The sequence below is a fragment of the Piliocolobus tephrosceles genome, chromosome 3, assembly GCF_002776525.5.
Source record: "Piliocolobus tephrosceles isolate RC106 chromosome 3, ASM277652v3, whole genome shotgun sequence".
In the NCBI taxonomy this organism is placed as follows: Eukaryota; Metazoa; Chordata; class Mammalia; order Primates; family Cercopithecidae; genus Piliocolobus; species Piliocolobus tephrosceles.
The window spans coordinates 23,604,899-23,628,248 of NC_045436.1; the positions used below are offsets into that span (position 1 = coordinate 23,604,899).

At 35.3% G+C, this 23,350-nt stretch overlaps 1 protein-coding gene across 4 annotated transcripts in view; it reads right to left on the bottom strand.

Annotated features, from left to right (window-relative positions):
• TLL1 (tolloid like 1) overlaps positions 1 to 23,350 on the bottom strand; it is a 222,526-nt gene that overhangs the window by 112,249 nt on the left and 86,927 nt on the right. The gene's annotated exons all lie outside the window — the stretch shown is intronic.

Here is a 23,350-nt window from a genome sequence, read left to right on the forward strand (position 1 = left end):
TTCTTTTTTTTTTTTTTTTTTTTTTTTTTTTTTTTTTTTTTTGAGTTAGGGTCTCTCTGTTATCCAGGCTGGAGTGCAGTGGCATGATCGCGGCTCACTGTAGCCTCAACCTTAACCTCCCAGACTCTAGTAGTCCTCCTACCTCAGCTTCCCAAGTAGCTGCAACTACAAACACACTCCACCACGCTGGGCTAATTTTTGTAATGCCTGTTAATTTTTGTATTTGCCTCTTTTTTTTTTTTTTTTTTTTTTTTTTTTTGTACAGGAAGGGTTTTTCCATGCTGCCCAGGTTGACAAAGAACTCCTGGTCTCAAGCAATACTCCTGCCTCAGCCTCCCAAAATGCTGGGATTATAAGAGTGAGCAACTGCCCCCAGTCTGACTCTATGTTTTATACCTAGTGTTTCATGCTACTTAAAAAGCAAAGCTCTATAAACCATTGTGAAACCATGGGAGAGTTCATTGATAACTAGTATGTGAGTTTCTCTTTTAAAGTTGGTCTTATACATTGGTGTAACAATAAAATAGTCTCCCTATTTATTTGAAACAAGCTAGACCAACTAATCCCTTAGTACTGCCAGAGTCAAAGCACAGTAACTTCAGGAAGCACAAAAAACTTGAGAAATAATATATTAATCATGAGAAAGTAGAATATTGCAAAATGCCTAGAAATACAGGGATATTTCTTTTTTACAGTTTTACCACTTTTCTTTATTTTTAAAACTTTCTTCAGATTTTCTTCTGTGAAACCAAAAGGAAAAGAAAGAAAATACGTTAAAATTGTACAAAGTAACAAAATCCATGCTTTTCAAATTACTGTCTTTTATTGGATTTAAATCTTAATATTTATGAAGTTTACCACTACAGAGAATAAGTTATTTATAAAGTTTAAATTAGCTTATTTATGAAGCTTAAACTTCAGTCCTAAAAGCTGTGCAATGTTTTAGGCTTTGATCAAAGGTATATTATATAAAATTATTCATCCAGTGCAAAACTGACATGAGATAAGAAGGAAGGGGTTAGATTTATGTGTGAATCTAGAAAGAAAATAGAAATTAGTAAAATGTAGGTTATCACTTCAACATATGGAAAAATCTTTATTATAATTAGATTTATCTCTTAAACCCCTCACTGGCAGTATTTCCAATGGAAAGGCAGTCTAAAGAAGCAACAAAATGCTAACTTTCGTTTACTATCATAGCGGCAAAGCCACAAAGAGTGTACAGAATAGTTTGTAACACTAGCTAAGAGGGTGGTTTTGATGCATGAAATTGAATCAGGATTCTAATCAGCTTCATACAGATTCAGCAGTAAACACCAATGCTCCAGCATCCCTAAAGCCAGACCCCCCAAGAAACTTACCCAAGTTAAATATTTTACCAATTATAATATAACGCTTGTTAGTTTTCATAAAAATACATTTTACACTTTTTAAGATTGTAAGGTAAATCCAAGTTGACTAGTTATTTGAAACTTCCATCAGGTGTGTTTACAATGCAAATAAATAGCTGTGGGCATCCACTGGCAGGGACTCTCAGCCTGTCTCTTCCTTTCTTAGTGCTGGTAGTGTGGTGACCACTAGACACTCAAGCAGTGCTTCACCAACTTTAATTTGCATAAGAATCATAGCGAATCTAGCCAAAATGCAGACTCTGATTTGCTAGGTCTGGAGAGGAGCCTCAGATTCTACATTTTTAACAAGCTCCCAATCACTACAAATGATTATCATTGTCATCATCTTTATTAGTATTAATTTGTTCTGCAAGAATAAATTCTCACTCTTCTTTGAGTCAGATGGTTGACCTGAAAACTGAGGCACTCAACTAAGCAAAATGTACTTTGTCAATACTACATTTCAAATAAAAGCAGTACACATAAAATAAAATCCAAATGTGTTTTAGATTTTATTTTCTTGTAATGGCTTTTTATATGCAGTAGGATTCATGTCTTGGTGGATTATATCAAACACAGATGAACAGTCCAAGGATAAATCACATCACAGAAGCAAAAACATTACTTCTGGGGAGAAGAAAGGGTACCAGGCTAGATGATACTTAAAAGGAGAAAAAAACAGTTCTGGAGGACATAAGCTCATTTATTTATAGGTATTTTTTAAAAACTAATAACTGCAGAATAGTTTGGCAGTGATTAATACACCATAAATTGCTTCAGGAGAAAACCAAATATTTCTTTGAAAGAAAGGAATAGTGAGTGACTAAGCCAATTCATTTAGGGCCAGACTTGACGCACTGTAGCCCATATACATCTTTAAATCTTGATATTCTCAACAGAAAAAAAGGCACGTTAGAACATTCAACCTGTCATATAGTTTAAAATACATTTCTTTCTTTATATTGCACACACTTGAAGATTTCCTTAATTCGTCTTCTATTTAAATCTATGTCCTATTTCTGTATACTAAAGTAGTTGACTTATGCATTGGTACAGTAAGTTGGACCATGACAATTTATACTTATATGTATTAGAATACATTATAATCTAATATATATTTGATACTTAGGTGCAAAAATACATACGAAATTCTCGAGTCCACTGTGGAATTTTGTTTTCGTTTTTATGTGGTATTTTCTATTTATTTTACCTCTGAAAACAAAGTTGGAGAGAAACAGTCTTAAAAGTATGAATTATTGTTCATTTGGCCCATTTAATACATGATTTGAGGTTAGTGAGATCAGAACAAAAAAATGGGAAAATGGTTATTGGGACAATACTAGGAAAATGCTCAAGTGCAATTAGAATATTTACTATCTGTTTGGAATTCTGCTTGGATTCTTATGGTCAAATAGGGGCTTGGAGCTAACCAATAGGCCAAAATTAAATGTCAGAGAGAACAATTTTTAAGCTACATGGAAAACCGCAGGGTTTGTTTCTCTCCTAAAGGTTATTTGCCATCAACGCACAATAAGCATTAAAAAAAAAAAAAAAAAAAAATCAGAAACTAAAACAGAAAAACTACTTTTATTATAGTATGCAGAATAAGTGCATTTTATAAAATAACGTATGATGAGAATAAGCAACTCAAGATTGTGATTCCCTAGGCCTTAACTTTAAAAAATGCCGCTTCCACCCATGTCCCCAGTTCCTCAGTGAGCTCTAACTCTTCAGTCTGAAGCTGAGGCCGTCAGCTTTAAGGAGGCTTTAAGTTTGTGATTTCTAAAAACTATATGCAAAAGTATGTATGAATGTATAAACACAAACACCATCTATTTTTCTGGGAAAAGTCCACAGTAGATTGTCAAAAGGGGTCACACAAAGTAAAGAACTTTTGCCAAGGGTGAAGTCTTTCTATCCACTCAGGAGAAAATACTTGTAAACTAAATACCCTCAAGAAAATGAATACATTTATTTGAATTAACACTAAGATATCTGATAGCTGGTTCCCAGTCGAGAGCACACTGACAAGAAAATTGAGTCTCCTTAGGCCTTCCCAGAAAAATCTTCCCAGAAACCTGCTCTTCCCATTTGCCCTAATTAAGTGTCTCTACTTTCATGTCCTGACTATGCTTCTGCCAATAATAAGGCAACACACAAGATTTCATAATTGTTTTCAATCGGCTTCCTCAATCTAATTTTGAAAATACTGACAACAGGAAGTATGTATTGCTCACCTTAAAACCCTTAATGCTACAGGACCAGAAATAAATAGGTCTTCAATATACACATTTTGAGGCACAAAATTGTGAATGAGAATATACCATGAATTGAAGTATAAGTTGTGTATAACAAGAGTCCATGTAAGAGTTTATGAGGCTGCATGTGCTACCTATTTGACAAATTTACCTTAAGAAATTCTTAGCAAACTATCACAAGAACAGAAAACCAAACACCGCATGTTCTCACTCATAGGTGGGAACTGAACAATGAGATCACTTGGGCTCGGGAAGGGGAACATCACACACCGGGGCCTATCATGGGGAGGGGGGAGGGGGGAGGGATTGCATTGGGAATTATACCTGATATAAATGATGAATTGATGGGTGCTGACGAGTTGATGGGTGCAGCACACCAACATGGCACAAGTATACATATGTAACAAACCTGCACGCTATGCACATGTACCCTAGAACTTAAAGTATATTAAAAAAAAAAGAACCCATATATTAGATATTTAACTATTCCAAGAATAAATATGTCCAAGCTCCTCAATCTCTAATGGATTAGTGTTATAAACATTTTTAAAGCAATTAAAAGACAGTTACCTTTCTTTTCTTATTTTAGCAGCATATATTATTAAATATAATTACGGGAATTGTGTCCCCTTTACTCCAGACACCACACTTACATGCCCAGGAAATACATGATTGAGCTAGAAGATTCATTATCTTGAAATTTATGGGATTGGAACAGATAGCTCAAAGATTCAACAACAGCCAAGAGCATATGTTCATTACACTTTTTCCATATACAGTTTAAGCTTTCTGCTTTTATTGATACTGGATTTCGGGAGGAAAGATGATGTCATGTGAAGGTCTGAGAAGGCTGCTCTGACTGTTCTTGCTCACAATGAAGGCATAATGAAAATTTTCTCAGACAAAGGCAACAGTGAAGTCTCAAAAGTCAACTATTTTTACATGATTGACAGCCACTGAGCAAATTCCCAAGGAAAAGTAAGACCTGGCAAAAGTTCTAAGACATCCATATTAGCTAATCTTATACCAGTTAAAAGAGAAAATAATTTTCTGGTGGCATTTCATGTGCATAGAATAAATTTCCCCCAACATGACACACAAAGTTATTATAAATTCCAAATTTGATAAACAATTATCAAAAATTTTAAAGGCTCTTGATACAATAGAAAAATAAATACGAAAATATTTTATATAGAATCAGAAATATTCTTCAGAAAAAAGACATGTTTTAAGGTAGTATGTATCTTTCCTAAATTTCTAATAGAAAAGAAAGTACTTGTAGTCCAATTATTTTAGTGTTTGTTCATACAAAGGCATCCCATGCAATGTTGTATTTAAAACATTATCATATTTTTTTCAAAATCTACTTTTCCACTTTTATCATACACTACCACATAAAATCAACCAAATCATGTAATCTACAATTAAAAAGTGTGCTTGCAGTAAAGTACTAGTAAGTTAATTAAAATTGTTTACTCATCCTTTCCTAGCACACTGGATTGGAAGGTGCATCTAGGTAACTTGATTTTTACCTGACCATTTGAAAACAATATGTCCTTACCCAGTGCAGAATTATTGAAGGATGGTAGGAGTACAATATAAGAAAACTAGACTTTTGATAACTGACTCTAGGAAGAAACAAATAAAGAAAGAAACTGTCCAAACATACTTCAAATTAAGAAGTTCCTTCAAAAGGCATAGAACTGCTCTTCGAGTTAAACACAGTCTTCTTCAACAGACACATGAAGAAACGCTCATCATCACTCGCCATCAGAGAAATGCAAATCAAAACCAGTGAGATACCATCTCACACCAGTTAGAATGGAAATCATTAAAAAATCAGGAAACAACAAGTGCTGGAGAGGATGTGGAGAAATAGGAACAATTTTACACTGTTGGTGGGTGTAAACTAGTTCAACCATTGTGGAAAACAGTCTGGTGATTCCTCAAGGATTTAGAACTAGAAATACCATTTGACCCAGCCATCCCATTACTGGGGATATACCCAAAGGATTATAAGTCATGCTGCTATAAAGACACATGCACACGTATGTTTATTGCAGCACTATTCACAATAGCAAAGACTTGGAATCAACCCAAATGTCCATTGGTGACAGACTGGATTAAGAAAATGTGGCACATACACCACGGAATACTATGCAGCCATAAAAAAAGGTTGAGTTCGTGTCCTTTGTAGGGACATGGATGCAGCTGGAAACCATCATTCTCAGCAAACTATCGCAAGAACAGAAAACCAAATACTGCATGTTCTCACTCATAGGTGGGAACTGAACAATGAGATCACTTGGACACAGGAAGGGGGAACATCACACACCGGGTCCTATTGTGGGGGGGGAAGGGGGAGGGATAGTATTCGGAGATATGCCTAATGTAATGGGTGCAGCACACCAACATGGCATATGTATACATACGTAACATATCTGCAAGTTGTGCACATGTACCCTAGAATTTAAAGTATAATAATACAAAAAATTAATATAAGCATCTTAACGAATTCCAATGAAAAAGCCAAAAAAAAAAAAAAACTGTCCTCTTCAATTACTTTTTAAAACAGGAAATAGAATATAATCTCAATACACAATCAGATGTGAATCTGAAGTGTAAGAGAAACAAATCTATATACATATACAGATACAGACACATTCTGTCAGTACCAGGACTGTTCCGCCAGAAAATGAAAATATTTGATAATAAAGACATTTTTCATGATATTTATGAGTTTCAAGATGAATCAAAATTGGTCAATCCATTCTGAACTTAGACACAAGCAGCATGTTGCCTTTTCCAATCCTTTTCTGTTTTAACATAATTTTACATTGTGGATATGATTAAATGCTAAATTTCCAAATAAACATATCTTTCTATTTAGGTCAGAAAACAAAATTGTTCCCCTAACAAAAGATCCATTGAAATATCATATCAATCTGCATTTATAGCCCACGATGTCTGCGGATAGGATTTCTCAGGACATTTTTAAAATATCATCCATACCACAAATATTCATTCTGAACTCTTTGTCTCAAAAGAGAAAACATTGACAGAAAAGTGCTTTGATCCAGAAATGTAAAAATAAATATTGGAACTTTTTTGTGTGTATGGCCTAATATTTTCTCTCCTGAGCTTTAAGAAAATAAATTATTGTATTTCACAAGTTTTTTTTTTTAAACTTCCATTCTTACACTGCTCAAATATTAAGTATACAATCAACCACTAGCAAGATTTGGTTTATTTATATTTCCCACATCACACATTTTGTAAGGACAGGGCAAACATTTGTTTTTTCTTCCCTTATGCCTATAATTGTTTACATTTGTGGCCAGGGTGGGAGTCAACCCTGATACGTCTTTTTGAATTAAGTTTCCTTATTTTCTAAATATTGACACTAGGTCTTGGAGTAAATCTTGATCTCTTTCTGGAAGTAGGACTGTTCACACAAATTTGCTCTTTTTTATATATATGGCTTAATGGTTTACCTACTGGATGGTCATTTCTTCACACAAACACGAGAATCTTTTTTCTCACTTTTCCCCATTTTTATTTAGTCTATTTTTATGATAGGTTGAGAAAAACTGTATACAACCTTTCTGGTTATTATTATCTTTGTAAATGATTTCCCTTTCGGCACAAATCAAAGTCCGGAGTCCTTTCTCTTTGGTTAATACCTCACACTGCACAGCCATAAAACAACATGGCCTCAGCGAAATAATCTCCCCAAAATTTAAAAACTCACCGACCCTCTGAAACTTCACTTAAATATATTGATTTCTATTTCTTCTTTGCATAGTCTTAGAGACGTTAAACAATAGGTAGAATATTTAAAGAGAATTTTACTCTAAAACAAGCACAAAATTGGAGATCTATGAAGTATTCCTCTCCATATTATTTGTAATGTTTTACAGCTTTACTTTAGAAGTTTCATAGTGTCAGTAACACATATTGTTATTAAATGCATGATGCTTAATATTAATAAGGCACCCTCACTGACATTATTCTATTTGAGGCACAGAAAATGCTGATATCAATGAATTCTATTAACTTGCTGATATAATTTACATCTGAAAAAACTTCCCATTCTCTTATTGCCTATCATATTATTTGGTCTCTAGACTTTGCTTAATATAGCAGTCTGTTAACTCTGATGACAGGTCATTTCTTAAAGTAAAATTATTCCGAGTCAGAAACATCATCTATCTAAGAGTTTCCCTTTGAAATCATGCTGATGATCCATCTTAAACACAGCAAAGTCTCATATAGGGAATGAAGATATAGATGATTCTTTTCTTTTTGGGTTTGCAGAAACAGGAATGGTGCCTGCAATGGCAGACAGAGATGATACACTTTATTGAAAAATGAAAGTGATGTGCAAAGAAAACATTTGCTAAAGGAAAATGGAGTTCATCATAATTAACCACCTAGGGCTATGCCCATGTTCTAGGTGTAATTTCAATGTTGAGTAATCTGCCAGTGTTGTTTCAAAGCTTGGTTGAGATAATAAAGGAAAAGATGTTGGAATCCCGATACATATGAATACTAAGTAAATAAAATCTTCATAAATAACTGCAAATCACAGTCCTTAGTATGTCCTCTTAAATTTTACATATTTAGAACTGACATGATAAGTTTCAGCTAGTAGATATAAATTGGAAATTTGGCCCATCCAAACCTCCAATCTCCCTGCAGCATTACTGATTAACTAATTTAAAATGCATACTTTTACTCAAAGCTTATCAACTCTGTAAGTCTTGGACTCAAGATAGAACTGTAATTTTCCACTTAAATTATTCACAGCAAAAAATTGTTGAAGGAATCGTTTTGTAATCTTTGGAAAACAAACAAAAAATCCACAGGTTTCCATGCATTTTATTTTGCTTGTAACAATATAACATCCAAAACATTTCAGTAATCACTGTCTCTTGGGGAGTGAATGTCAAAATCTATTGAACTATCTGGTTAACTGAAAGAAAACCCCCTTTTCAGTAAAATGAGAAGAATCATGGGGGAAAAAAACTCTGTAGAGGACAAAGGCAGTTATCATCTGCTGCTGTTATTTACTGAGTTTCAGATAATTATATCGGTTACTCTTTCATGTGCAAAATTTTAGAAATGCAATAGTTTACCAGTTGGGCCTAAAATTTTGTAAAGAGCTCATTTATATTAAGTCACTTTAATGAAGCCATGGAGGCTTGCAAAACAAACCAATGTCTAAAATGAAGCCCTCCAAAAAGAATAGAATTAAAAAAAAAAAAAAAACTGTTTAAAACATTTTATTTTACTCAAACATTGAGACAATTTAATTATCTTTATAATGTATTGAACTTATATTTTGTCTCTGATATTGTGCTAGGCAACAGGAATTCAGAAATAAAGCAATGGCCCTTAGAGATGAGTAAGTCAGAACATCAAGTAGGCTCTCTTAACGACTTAAACTCCATTTTAAATTGACTATTTTGCCTTCTATTTACTATTTAAAAAATTCCAGTAGGCTCAGGTATTTGAAGGCTACTTTGAATATTAAAAATAGACTTCTCTGCCAAAATTAATCATCTTCCCGTAGCAACTGCTCACAAGGTGTCTAGTCTTACCAGTTCTGTCCATTTGGTGCTAACTACACACAATCCTGAGTTATTTCTGAATGACAGCCTATCACTATAATTGGCTGCACATTTGAATTACTTTATTTTCTTAGGCTGTGTCTGCAACAGCCTTTAATTTTCTACTTTACAAGAGACCACTAACTTAAATTCAAGAAGAATATGCTGTAGAGAATAGAAGGATGTTTCCAGGGAGATGCAAACTTTTGATGAATTTGCTTGAATTTAAGGTCTGGGTTGAGCCTTGCAGAGTCAGAAACTCTGTCTTGTCCATGTTCCAGAATCCATTACACTTGGAAAGACAGACATCCCTGAGACAGCGCATATGACATTGCTACTGTGAAAATAAAGTGCCGGCTCATGATAAGAACTGTAAAGCAGATTGGACACTCAGAGTGTCTGCTCAACGTATTCTCAATATTAATAAAAACACGTGAAGAAAAACCATGCTCGCAAGGGTGTTTGTTAAACATGGAGCCAGAACAAGGAAGATTACTTACATGCTTCCAGTGTTTAATGATAACATGGATACAGTTTGGATAGGCACTTTCAACACTTGCCTCTCAAACTGTCTTTTTATCCTGGTTTTCACATCTAACCAAACCTTTCTGATTGTCACATTCATCATCCATGTTAATACAGCCAGTCAACCAGACTGGTTCTCCCTCTCTATTTAGAAATCATGATGTATTTCAACTGTATAGAAAAGCATATTCACCACGCAGTTTTGCAAAAATCGGAACAGCTTGCAAAATTTGCCTCAAATCTTTTTTTATATATTTATTTGTTCATTTATGTAGAAACAGGGTTTCGCTTCGTCACCCAGGCTTAAGTGCAACAGTGCAATCACAGTTCACTGGAAGCCTGAAATTCCTGGGCTCAAGGAATTCTCCTGCCTCAGCCTCCTGAGTAACTAGGAGTACAGGTGCACACCAACATGCCTGGCAAATTTTTCATTTTGTATCTTTATTATTAGAATAGTTCTTACACTATCTATGTTTCCCTTCTAATTACAATGGCCCCATGTTCTCTCAGAGTAACCAGTATCACAAATACAGTATTTGTCACTCCCGTACATGTTTCTCTTCTTCCAAACTCATATGTATCTGTGGAAAAGTATAGTACTTCTTTTTGCTTAACAATTTTAAGTTTTATTTAAATATTAAACTCTATGTTTTCTTTTTCATCTGTATGATTTTGCACAATATTGAAAATACAATGTTTGTTATACATATTTGATTATAGTTTTCCTTAACTTCTAAGTTAGTCTTTTATATGAAAATAACATTTATTTGTATCTTTTTCTATTAATATAAATTTACATAGCATCAAACTTTTCCCTAATACAAACAATGCTCTAGTAAACACCATGTATTGCAGAAGACTTGTCTAGGAAAAATATGTAGTAGTTAATCAGTGGGTCATAGGATATGCGTGTATACACCTTTTTTAGAAATTGCCTAGAATTTGAATACAGAGTAATAAAGGCATCAGCAATGGCCACATAATAATGGAATATTCTCTGATTCTGCTATAGAAACACAGAACAGCAAGAATTAAAAAAAACCAAAGACCATTAGACAATATATAGCATAGATCTAGGTTACAAAGTATCACCTCAAACTTTCAAATACAAGTGGATGGGAGCAAACTATTTTACAACTATTTCTCTGTGAAAACAGCTACAAGAATCACACAGTATCGGCACATGAGTAAAGGAAAAAAGGATGGCAAGTAGGTTTCTGATGGGCCTGGGGACAGGAAAATGTTAAAATCGCTGACAAGATACTCATTGGAAAGCATAGCAGACCAACCTGAGAACAGCTAAAATTGGGAGAGAGTTTTGCAGAATCCAACTTACGGCCTAATGCAAAGAAACAAATGAATACATACACATATTTGGTGACATAGCCACAAAGACAGAAAGCATTCAAAGTTCTTTGGAAACAAACAAACAAAAACAGAAAAACAGCAACTTAAATATATATCCTCATTGAAATGTATCCTAAAAGCAAAAGAAGTTTAAAAAGTAAACTTTTCAATAATCATATTATTGGTGGTAGGCAGTGATAGTGATATTATTTTGAGATTGCATATGTGTTGTAAGATAAAGTGTAAAAAGCAAAAACTGTTATCTTTAAGAACCCATATTTTTACTATGTTTGAAGAAGGTTGATTCTGAAATCAGGGAGGTTAATTAAAAGCTTTGGACCCCAAAAGTGAACTGGAATTATCTATATAAAATTATAATTAATTTCATAACTAAAAATTATATGTATATATATTTCCTCTTTCTCACTAATAAAAAAAGTCTGGAAAAAATGAACAACCAACACAGTGGTAATAAAAACCACTGGCACCCAGAAAACTCCCCAACTAAAAAAGTCAGAGCTTTTTGGAAAAAAATGATTTCAGCGTTGAGGCAGAATCTGAGTAAAATAAGCCTTGGCTATTGTAATGCCAGAAAGCAATAAGGCTTCCAAAGATGAAAGTGTTATGTTAAAAGATTTAGGAACAACTGTGTAAACTCCTGCTGTCCAAAATTGGGATAATGAGTATCAATAAATAGAATAAGTGATTGGATTGAAACACATTTTCAAATATGTTTAAACCCATTAGTTCATAGTGACACTAAAAACACAATTAAAGGATGCAAGGAAATCAACTCATCTATTCTGCAAACATATATAGAGAGAAATATATTTTAAACAACACATTGCCTCATAACTAGTGAGACTGACATTTGTATTTATGCTTTGGGGATCCTTCCTTTTTGGTGAATGACCTATTCCTATCCTTTGGGATGTATTTTCTTGTAAGATTTGTCTTATGCTTATTGATTATAAGCTTTGCTAGATATTAATTTTCTCTCATTGAAGAAGTTTTTCCCAGTATGGGTGTTGGGTTACACAGGATGTAGTTTATTTAGTGCATTCAACTTAAATAAATCTGTTTAATTTAATGCAATACATTTTATAACCATTTCCCCCTTTATATTTTGGGCTTCTAAGTCCCATTTAAGCAACACATCTTTTCCTGAGACCATAAAAGTAGTTTACTATTCTATTAGTCAATTTTCACACTGCTATAAAGAAATGTTCATGACTGGGTAATTGACAAAGGAAAGAGGTTTAATTGACTCACTGAGCCACATGGTTGGAGAGGCCTCAGGAAACCTACAATAATCATGGTGGGAGGGAAAGCAAGCACATCTTACATGGAGGCAGGCGAGAGAGAGTGTGTGTAGGAGGAACAGTCAAACATTTATAAAATCATCAGATCTCATGAGAACTAACTCACTCTCATAAGAACTCACTCAGTAAATTTTCAGCATGGGGGAAACTGCCCCCCATGATCCAATCACCTCCCACCAGGTCCTGCCTTCAACACATGGGGATTCTGGAGATTACAATTCAAGATGAGATTTAGGTGGGGGACACAGAGCCAACCATATCACTTATATTTCCTAAAACTCCTAAAATCTAAGTTTTAACATTTATGTCTTTAGTCCACATTAATCTATTTTTTCTTTTGTTATAGTTAAAGATTAAATATCTTTTCATTCAGGGGTATCCAATCTTTTGGCTTCCTAGGGCCACACTAGAAGAATTGCTTTGGGCCGTACATAAAATACACTAACTATAGGTGATGAGCTAAAAAGAAAAATTCAAAAAAAAAAAAAAAAACCATAATGTTTTTTTAAAAAATACGATTTTGTGTTGAGTTGCATTCAAAGCCGTCCTGGGCTGCACCAGCCCACAGGCCACAGGTTGGACATGCGTGATCTACATGGATAACTAACTCTCCCAGTTCCATGTAAAGAACCTCTATCCCTTTTCCAAATATTTTCAATACTGTCTCTGTCATATATCTAAGCCTTTTATTCTGTTTCATTGGTGTATAGCTTTAATACCCTACTATACTGGTAACAATCACTTTATATGACTCTTTATATCTAATAGAATTAGTCCCATACCTATGTTATCAAATTTTTCTCAGTTTTTTTTAGCAATATGATTTTCTATATAAATTTTAGAAGCAGACAGTCAAGTTACAAGAAAACACCAATGAGACCTTGATTAGAATTATCTATGTAAATTAATATAAGAATAATTGTCATTTTAAAGATTATAGTTCAATTTATTTTGGTTTTATTTATATCTTCCCATAAAGGTATCACTTTTTCTTCCTAATGTATGTCTTGTTAAATTCATTTCTAGGTAAACTTGCAGACTGTATTTCTTTAACAAATATTAACATGTTAAATTATATTTTCTAAGTGTTCCTTAGATACAATAAAAGAATTGTTATACTTTGATCCTGTATTCATCAGACATCCTGAACATTTCCATTGCCTCCAATGGATCTCTTGCATTTCCTGTGAAGTCACTTTTACCATCTGAAAGTAGTATTGTATTCATTCTTTTCAGTTGCTCTGTGTATGTGTGTTTCAACTAAATGCTAGAATCCAAACCATAATAGTGAATATAAGTAGTGATGGCAGGAATACTTGCCTTCTAACCTTTTTTTTTTTTTTTTTTTTTTTTTTGAGATGGAGTCTCACTCTGTTGCCCAGGCTGGAGTGCAGTAGTATGATCTCGGCTTATTGCAACCTCTGCCTCCCGGTTCCAGCAATTCTCCTGTCTCAGCCTCCTCAGTAGCTGGGGTTACAGGCGCACACCACCACACCCGGCTAAGTTTTGTATTTTCAGTAGAGACATGGTTTCAGCATATTGGCCAGGCTGGTCTTGAACCACTGACCTCAGGTGATCCACCTGCCTCAGCCTCCCAAAGTGTTGGAATTACAGGCATGAGCCATCAATCCCAGTCGTCTTATAACTTTTGAAGAGGCTTCTACTAGTTTCCCACTGACTATGGTTTTAGCTAAAAGATTCTGGCAGGTACTTTATCAAGTTAAAGAAACCCCTTAGTTCCCATTTTGGATTTTAGCATTTAACTTTATAAGAGATCTAACCCATAATATTTTTTCTTTTATTTTCATTGTCCCTTATACTCACCTTATAAAATGAGCTGGAAGACATTATTTCTTTTTTAGTCATTCAGACAATTTGTATAAGTTAGAATTATTTTTTCCTTAAACAGCTGGCAGAAATTGCTTGTAAATGTATCTAGGCATAGTATTATATTTAAGGGCATATTTCTTTTCTTATACAGTATCTTAGATGTTCCCTGCCTCTACTGCCCCTATAAATATGAAAAGGGTTTGGGCAGGGGTAGAGTGGGGAGGGGTACTACTACTAGTTTTTTCCATGGTGTTTTTTAGAGGATGCTTTGATGGTCTGCCCAGTTCCAACCTCAAGATTGAATAATTTATTCCCAGATTCTGGGAAGGCTGTTGACTGAAAGACTTCAGCTGTCAGCTCTCTTGGCTGAAAAGCGGTCTCATCCATAGCCAAACCCGCTTCCTGTGGGTAGCCAGCATCTAATGACTGGTCCAGAAGGGTATATAAGGGCATAGCTCCTTCCAACCAACATGAGACATCTCTGATGGGTCATACTAGCATCAGGGCTTCAGATTTGTCTAAGACCTGCACTGAAACTACATTGTATCCCAATAAATTCCTCTCCCCACACCTGCATCCTTCCCTTCCTTTTCACAAGTGGTGATCCTAAGAACCGTCCCTGAGAACCCCCAACATAATAATCTCTATCACAGGGTCTGCCTCCTAAGCAACGCAACCTGTGACAGTTGGTGCCAATACTGGTCCACATAAGCAGGCACTGCAGTGGTATTTTGGCAATGAAGATTTGGAGCTGGCAATGAGAATCCCAATCTGGGTTGGAACTCGAGCAAAAAACAGTCTCTGGTATATAATGTGAGTATAATTATTAAATCTTTCTCTTGTACTGATGGTAAATTGTAAGAATAAATGCTGGTGTTATATATCTGGTGTTTGTGCAATACAGGGAAAATAGTAACTCTAAGGATAGTAAATTGGGTAGCTAATGCTAAACTCCATTGATGCTTGTTAAATGTTAACAAAAGAATGGCCACAATTAATGAAACATTAAAAGCTATGAGTGAAAGCCAGATAACCTTCTCGGTAGTATATATAAATACTGTCATCTCCTATAGCTTGATAGCAGAGAAAACTAAAGATGAGGTCCAGGACTTAATCCTAAGAGTTACAGAGTGTCCAGATAGGGTTGGCCTCTCAATCTCAGCAGGTCAGCTATGCCAGGGTACAGTTCTACTTGGAAACCCAGACACATGGGATGAAAAAATATAATCTTGAAACTCCACACTTCTCTGATCCTATTAAGAACTGATGCTGGTTGGGCACAGAGGCTCATGCCTGTAATCCCAGCAGTTTGGGAGGCCAAGGCAGGTAGATCACCTGAGATCAGGAGTTTGAAACCAGCCTGACCAATATGGCGAAACCCCATCTCTATTTAAAATACAAAAATTAGCTGGGCATGGCAGCTTGCACCTGTATTTCCAGTTGCTTGGGAGGCTGAGACAGGAGAATTACTTGAATCCAGGAGGTGGAGGTTGCAGTGATCCAATATCGTACCACTGCACTCCAGCCTGGGCAACACAGCAAGACTCCATCTCAAAAAAGAAAAAAAATAGAACTAATGCTTACTCCCTTGTTAAAGATAGTGCAATATTTTCTCTTCTGAAAGGCAACATGCACCCCTCAAGATCTGCCCTTACTTACTCTTTCCAGCCATTAAACCAATAATAGGGTTAAATCACAACATAACCTAAGCAGAATGAATTGCTCCTGGAACAGGAAGCAAGGGGCTGTAGCCAAAAGGATCTACAAAACCTTGCCTACTCGTAGCCCAGAGAATACTCAAGGACTCAATTCCAAAGGTAGAACATGAAATTGCATAAGAATTTATTTATTTGATAGCACCATCCTGGGATACAGGATTTGATGCCCTTAAAAGGAGACTGAAAGACAATGCAAACATGCTTTAAGATGCTGAAGGCTGCACCATCAGCTTCCCTTCTTTGAGGCTTTTAGACTTGGACTGAGCCACTACTGGCTTCTTTCAACCCCAGCTTGCAGATGGCCTATCATGGGACTTCAGCTTTTGATAGTGTGAGCCAATTCTCTCTAATAAACTGCCTTTCATATATACATATATCTTATTAGTTCTGTCCCTCTAGAGAACCCTGACTAAAACAGATGGCTCCTGGAAGAAATAATAAAGCACGGACCGGCATTAAGTAATAGAGAAATGCCAGGGAGATTAAAAGGCTCAGAGAAGTAAGCATGCTTGAACAAATATACTATTCTCAGCCAGAATGCCCATTAGATGACTATACTTCATACAAAGGCCCTAAAGATAGACCATTTACCATGGCTATAAGAAACACGCTGGTGAAAGGAAAAACAACATCACTAAGAAGTTCAGACTTGATGCTCCTCTGAAGGCCAAGACTGATGGTAGAAGGTGGTGTTATGGAATGGGCTCACTGACAACAATGGACATGATGGAATCCTGAAAAGATAGATAGGGTAATATCCAATTATTATAAGCCAGGTAGAGGCAATTATAATGCCCGTCAAAATTGTAGTCACATGTAGGAACACTGACCCTTAGAGAGTTACGAGATAGTTAACAGAACATGGTGTCCAAGAAGCAAAATAGATGGACAGTCAACCAAGGGTATTATTCAGGGTGTACAATTACAAGAATGGATGCTGGATGATCAGAAGACAGAGTGTATTTACTCCCCACCCTACCACCTACCATCCAAAAATATCTTACTGAGATTCAGGATATGAGCCAGTTTTCAAACCTGGAACCCATATGCTGAAGTAAAAAAAACCAGATTTCCAGGAGGAACAATCCTGCAGCACCATGAAAAGAATACATGATAATGATTCTAAAGTCCTTCCACAAAGGTGCCAACAGTCATATCTCTGGATAACCACATACAGGCATTTTAAAAACTGTTGGAAACAGGGTCATTGACACTGATACATGGAAAATCAAAGAGTTTTCATGGGTTCTCCTGGAACTAATAAATTGAGTCTTGTCCCTGGATTGACTCATAGTCTGTCCACTAAGTCTGTGATCTACCTGATGGTTATTTTCCAGGTCATAAAATATATAAGTATGATTCACACAGGTAGCTGGCACAACTTCCAGATTGCTGCCTTAGCTCAGGCAATCTGTCCTAGAGGGAAAGCCTCTTGGACTGCAATCCACATTCCCCACCCCAGGCAAGATATCAACTTAAAAACAATTATTCTGATGGTTCTACTTATATGTAGGCTACACAAAGCTGGAAGAGAATGCTGTTCTCACTCTAACCATGTAAATGAAAAACAAAAAACAGATCACCGACAAAACTGTAATTTTTCTGGAACCCAGAGAGCTAACATTACAAAGATAAGCTGAATTCCATCTAGTGGCAAGCCCCTCCAAAAAGAGACAGGACATACCAACTATTTCGCCCTCTGGCAGAGCTTGAGAGGAAGAGGCAACACCCTTAAATTGGATAAGAAGAAAACATCTAAAATTTTTTAAAAATTTTAAAAGGCTGAATGAGACTTGCATCACAATAAAAAGCCAAAGGGAAAAGCCAGCACTCGCAGTGACCCACTGAGATATTTGGGCTTCTCATCCCCCACGTTTCTGGACTCTCAGCATTCAGATATCCTGATTCACAGAAAAGCACTTTTCTACCAGAAGCCATGGCAAGAATGCCACTGAATTTTAAGCTAATTCTGGGCACTTTGGGATCTTTGTGCAAAATGAGCAGCAGGCAAGATAAGGAGTCGCCATCTTGGCAGAATCCTTTAACCTGATCATCAGAGGACTTGGGGTACTGTCACACAACAATGAGAATGGAGTAATATGTCTGACATCAAATGAAAGCCTTGGGCACCCTCATGATATTCTTGACCATTTTTGATTGTAGATGCAGCACCTATGGACCGAAGGGGCATGACAAGCAGGGGCCTAGAGTCCTTAGGGACATGAAAGGGGGTGATATCACTAGCTAAGCTGCCTGGACTGGCCAAGGGAAATCTAATACTGACAACACACACTGAATAATCTTGGGAGGGAAACCCCCATGAATTCCAGTTCCTGTTGTACATGATAGATTACCAGTGAAGAATAATTATAATCACTTAAATAATGTGATTGATTGATTGATCTTACAGTATGCTTCCTAACATTGTTAGGAAATCTGAATAGGTTAAAAAAGTAAAGGGAAAGACTCTTAGAGTCCAGTCATACATGGTCAAACGAATAATGTCTGTTTTAAATGGTAGCATTCTTACACCTCCTGCGAAGAAAAAAGGTTTTAACCCAACCTCCTCCTCCACTTCCACTTTCCAGAAGAAAATAAATATTGAGTATGGGAATTAATATTCTCAAATAGAGTTTAAATGTCTCAAATAATTCACCTGCTTTGGAATATTATATGTAGTCATATTTCAGTTAAACACTGTTGTGGTAGATTCCCACTGGTTCATTTCCAAAACCACTGTGAATGTTTATGTTTATATTCCTTCCTGATTTTGTTAGAAATCAAAGAAAAAAAGATTCCACAAGAAAACAGCAATGTTTACAATGTATTAAAATATGTTTAAATAGAATAGAGCATCTCTAATCACAAAAGTAAATAATAAACATAAATATCATCTGATGAGTTACAAATAGACAAAAGCAAAGACTAAAACATTCTTAACAAATTTAATTCAAAAAAGAGGTCTTCTACAGCCTTAGAACACTCAAAAAGCTCAATGTTTACATCTTATAAAGTAATGAGACTTATTTAGCATCCTTTGTAGCATGTGTATTTCAGGCCAATGAATTTCCTTAGAGTTACGTAGGATGAAAATCCGTGTAGGAACTACAAATTTCTGTAAAATTATACATACAACATTACACAGATTAAGACCCTACGTGGGAGTAACAACTTCTAATATACTTGATATGATAAGAATATGTACAAGTGCGAGTTGATGGGTGCTGACAAGTTGATGGGTGCAGCACACCAACATGGCACAAGTATACATATGTAACAAACCTGCACGTTGTGCACATGTACCCTAGAACTTAAAGTATAATAATAAAAAAAAAGAATATGTCCAAGTGAGAATACATACAAGATTCTTCAAAGGACCAGTTGAACTTTAATAAGTTAATAAAAATTAATCAGTTAACACTTTAATAAAAAAAAGTCCATTCAAGTACAGTGATTAAGAATTCCAACCTTGTGGTCTATTTTCATGACATCAAGAATGCTATAGATTCCTCAAGGGAGAGAAAAGCAGGCCCTGAATAATGTGTGTTAGGTTACCTCTAAAATAATAACCAAAAACCCCACAACCAATTTATGACATTCTCTGCTATCATAACTTTTATTGATTTGAAGAAAGAGAAGATTTTTTCATATATTTTTTCTCAGAACTTGCTTTAAAGCTAGAACTGTTGACACTGGAACCCATTTGAATATAAACAACATATATGCAGCATTTTTCAAAAATGTGTGTACGTATAAATCCTTATAACGTTATGCACTCCACCCCCATCAAATAAAAGATACAGCAATCCTGATGCTTAATGGCTTAGAGTTGTAAACTCTTTCCAAATGAATGTCTACTGAAATACATAAAGGTAAAACTACATTTATAAAGATAAGATAGACTACTTAAGCATTTCAATAAAATTAAATACATAAAATGAATGACCGAAGAGATCTGGTCAACCATCAAGAAACCAATTAAAAATTGTAAACTGATCTCAGGCTTTCTGGAATAGAATACAATTTAATATTGGCAAGATAAAATTTCCAGATTCAAAGAAAAACATCCCATGGTTATCAAAAATCTCTGATAACATGTTGAAAATAACTCAGAAACAAAAATAATATTACTTAAAATACTCAGAGGTATAAACTTAAGGGAGAAAGCAGTTTTCAAAATACATTTTGAGTTTTGCTAAACTCAAAGCATCTGAATGTGAAATTTAATTTTTCCCAGCTCAAAACACTTCGAGGTTCTACAAGGCTTAATACATACACATTTATATTCTTTCTTTTCACCACTCAGGCAGCAATAAAAGTAGCTTTCTAAACCACAATCAATATTTATTTGACTCAAGGTAACACAGTTCTCTATGTAGGTCATCATAACTATTGCTACAATCATAGGGTGGGAGAAACTCTGACTTTTAATTTAAAAGATGCACTACTACAACAATCCTATCTCACAGATAGAAAAAAAATAACATTTTGGTAGAAAACATTATTATTGAAATAGTTTTCTTTAAAAGAAATTGACATGGCAAAACTCATCGTCTTCCCCTTTTAGGCCATTGAATGTGGTAAAATTGACTTAGATTGTTCTCTGGGATAAAGTCAATACTTTCACATTCAGTTAAATATTCATGTACCTAACTATTTTGGCAAAAAATAGTCCTTAGCCCAAAAAGAGTAAGGTTTGAACCTTAAACAGATAACCTTACTCTATAGAATAGTGGGGGGGAAAAGTGTTTTCACCAATCACTTGCTTAGTCTGTATTCCTATGCAGAGAATTGATGAATTAGGAATCAGAGATAAGAATTCAGAATTGGCAATAGGAACAGAAGAAGTGTATTCTGAAATCCTTTGACAACAAGCAGTTTGTTTACTATTACAAGAATGGCAGTCCTTTAGGTATATCATATGATGGCTACTACTGTAATATTTCTTCAAAAACAGTCAAAACAACCTCCGAAATTTAGATATTTACTTCTTGTTTAGAAATGTTACATTGTAAAAGAAAAAGACATATAAACATAAAACTCTTGCTCAGGGAACAAAATTTGGAGACCAAAGACAGGTAAAACGCTCATAGAAACTTTTCTCTGATGTTTACATCTTAGAGAAGGGATGAAAAACAGCACTGTATGTGCACTTATTTTCCGTAACAACTCTGTAATGATGGTTCTCCCCTTGTAAAGATAACTGAAGTGCAGTGCAGTGAAGAAACTTGCCTAAGTTAGAAAGTGGAATTCTAACTTAGAATTCTAGGCATTTTATCATTAATATTAAATAATAATAGTATCATTAATAATAAAATTCTAGTCATTTTATCATTATGCTATGTAAACACCCAAATAAAACTTAAATAGGCTAATCATGACCAGATAAAGGATAAATTCAATATAAAGTCTATCTATTGCCTTAAAATTGTTTTTCTTTCTAGTTATATCTTAGTACATCAGCTTTGCATTGCTCTACTCCTCTTCTCTAGCCAATGTTCAGTGTGAATCATCAAATTCCACTGACTCTGCCCTCTACACACCCCTAGTAACTTTTCTGCCCTTCTAATGTTCCTGTCAGCATGTCCCGTCACGCTCTCACCACCTCTGAGCTGAACTAATTAGTAGCTTTCATACTGGCCTCTGGCATGCCACTCAACCAGATTAATCTTTCTGGAACGCTTTTAACATCACTCTTTTGCAAAATCGCCAACAAATATCTCCATCTTCCCTGGTAAGATTTCTGAGTGTGAACATTAGAGTTAATGGAAAGTTAGAAAAAAATGTTGATTCCTGAGCCTAACCTGTTGCCATTGGAACATATTCCCTGAAGACAGAACCCCTAAATCTGCATTTTAACTGGAATGCTGGGTGATTTCCATAAGCCATAAAGTTGAGAGGTCCCCACCCTTCAAAGTCTGGTTTGATCCTTTGCTCCAGTCTTGTCAGCTTTCCAATTATCCAGTGATCATGGCTTTGTTCTACCCTTTTGTTTTTATTCAGGTGGTTTGCTAGTGCTCCCTGTCCTCTAATCCTTCTTCTTATTTTCTTTTTTCTTTTTTTTCTTTGAGATGTAGTCTCTCTCTTTGCCCAGGCTGGAGGGCAGTGGCGTGATCTCAGCTCACTACAACCTCTACCCCCCAGGTTCAAGTAATTCTCTGCCTCAGCCTCCCAAGTAGCTGGGATTACAGGCGCCTGCCACCACACACAGGTAAGTTTTGTATTTTTAATAGAGACGGGGTTTTGCCATCTTGGTCAGACTGGTCTTGAACTCCTGACGAGTCTATTAAATCATTCAGCTATTTTCCCCTGATTATGAAAAACTGATGAAGATAATGATTAGTGATGCTGAGAATTTTTTCGTGTTTGTTCACTACTTGTATGTCTTCTTTTGAGAAGTGTCTGTTAATGTCCTTTGCCCACATTTTAATGGAGTTATTTATTTTTTGTTTATGGATTTAAGCTCCTTATGCATTTTGGACATTAGACCTTTTTTAGATGAACAGTTTGAAAATATTTTCTCCCATTCCATAAGCTGCTTGTTTACTCTGTTGACAGTCTCTCTTGTTCAGAAGCTCTTCAATTTGATTAGATCCCACTTGTTAATTTTTGTTTTTATTGCATTTTTTTTTTAGAACTTAGCCATAAATTTTTGCTAATGGCAAGAAGAACATTTCCTAGCTTTTCTTCCAGGATTTTTATATTTTGAGATCTTACACTTAATTCTTTAATCCAGCTTGAGTTAATTTCTGTATATGGTGGCAGGTAGAGGTCGAGTTTCATTCTTCTGCATGTGGCTAGACAGTTATCCACACACCATTTATTTAATAAGGTGTCCTTTCCCCTCTGCTTATTTTTGCCAAGTTTGTTGAAGATCAGATGGTTATAGGTACTCAGCTTTGTTTCTGAGTTCTCTGCTCTATTCCATTGGTCTTTGTGTCTGTTTTTGTACCAGTACCATGCTATTTTGGTTACTATAGCCTTGCAGTATAGTTCAAAGTCAGGTAATGTGATGCCTCTGGCTCTGTTCTTTTGGATAGGATTACTTTAACTATTTAGGTTCTTTTGGGGTTCCCTATGAATTTTAGAATAGTTTTTTCCTAATTCAGTGAAAAATGACATTGGTTGTTTGACAGGAATCGTGCTGAATCTGTAAATTACTTTAGGCAGTATGGCCATTTTAAGAATGTTGTTTCTTTCAGTCATGAGCACGGAAGGTTTTTCCATTCATTTCTGATTTCTTTAAACTGTGTCATTTCTATCATTTCTGATTTATTTCAACTGTGTTTTGTAGTTCCCCTTGTAGAGATCTTTCACCTCCTTTGTTAGATGTATTTCTAGATATTT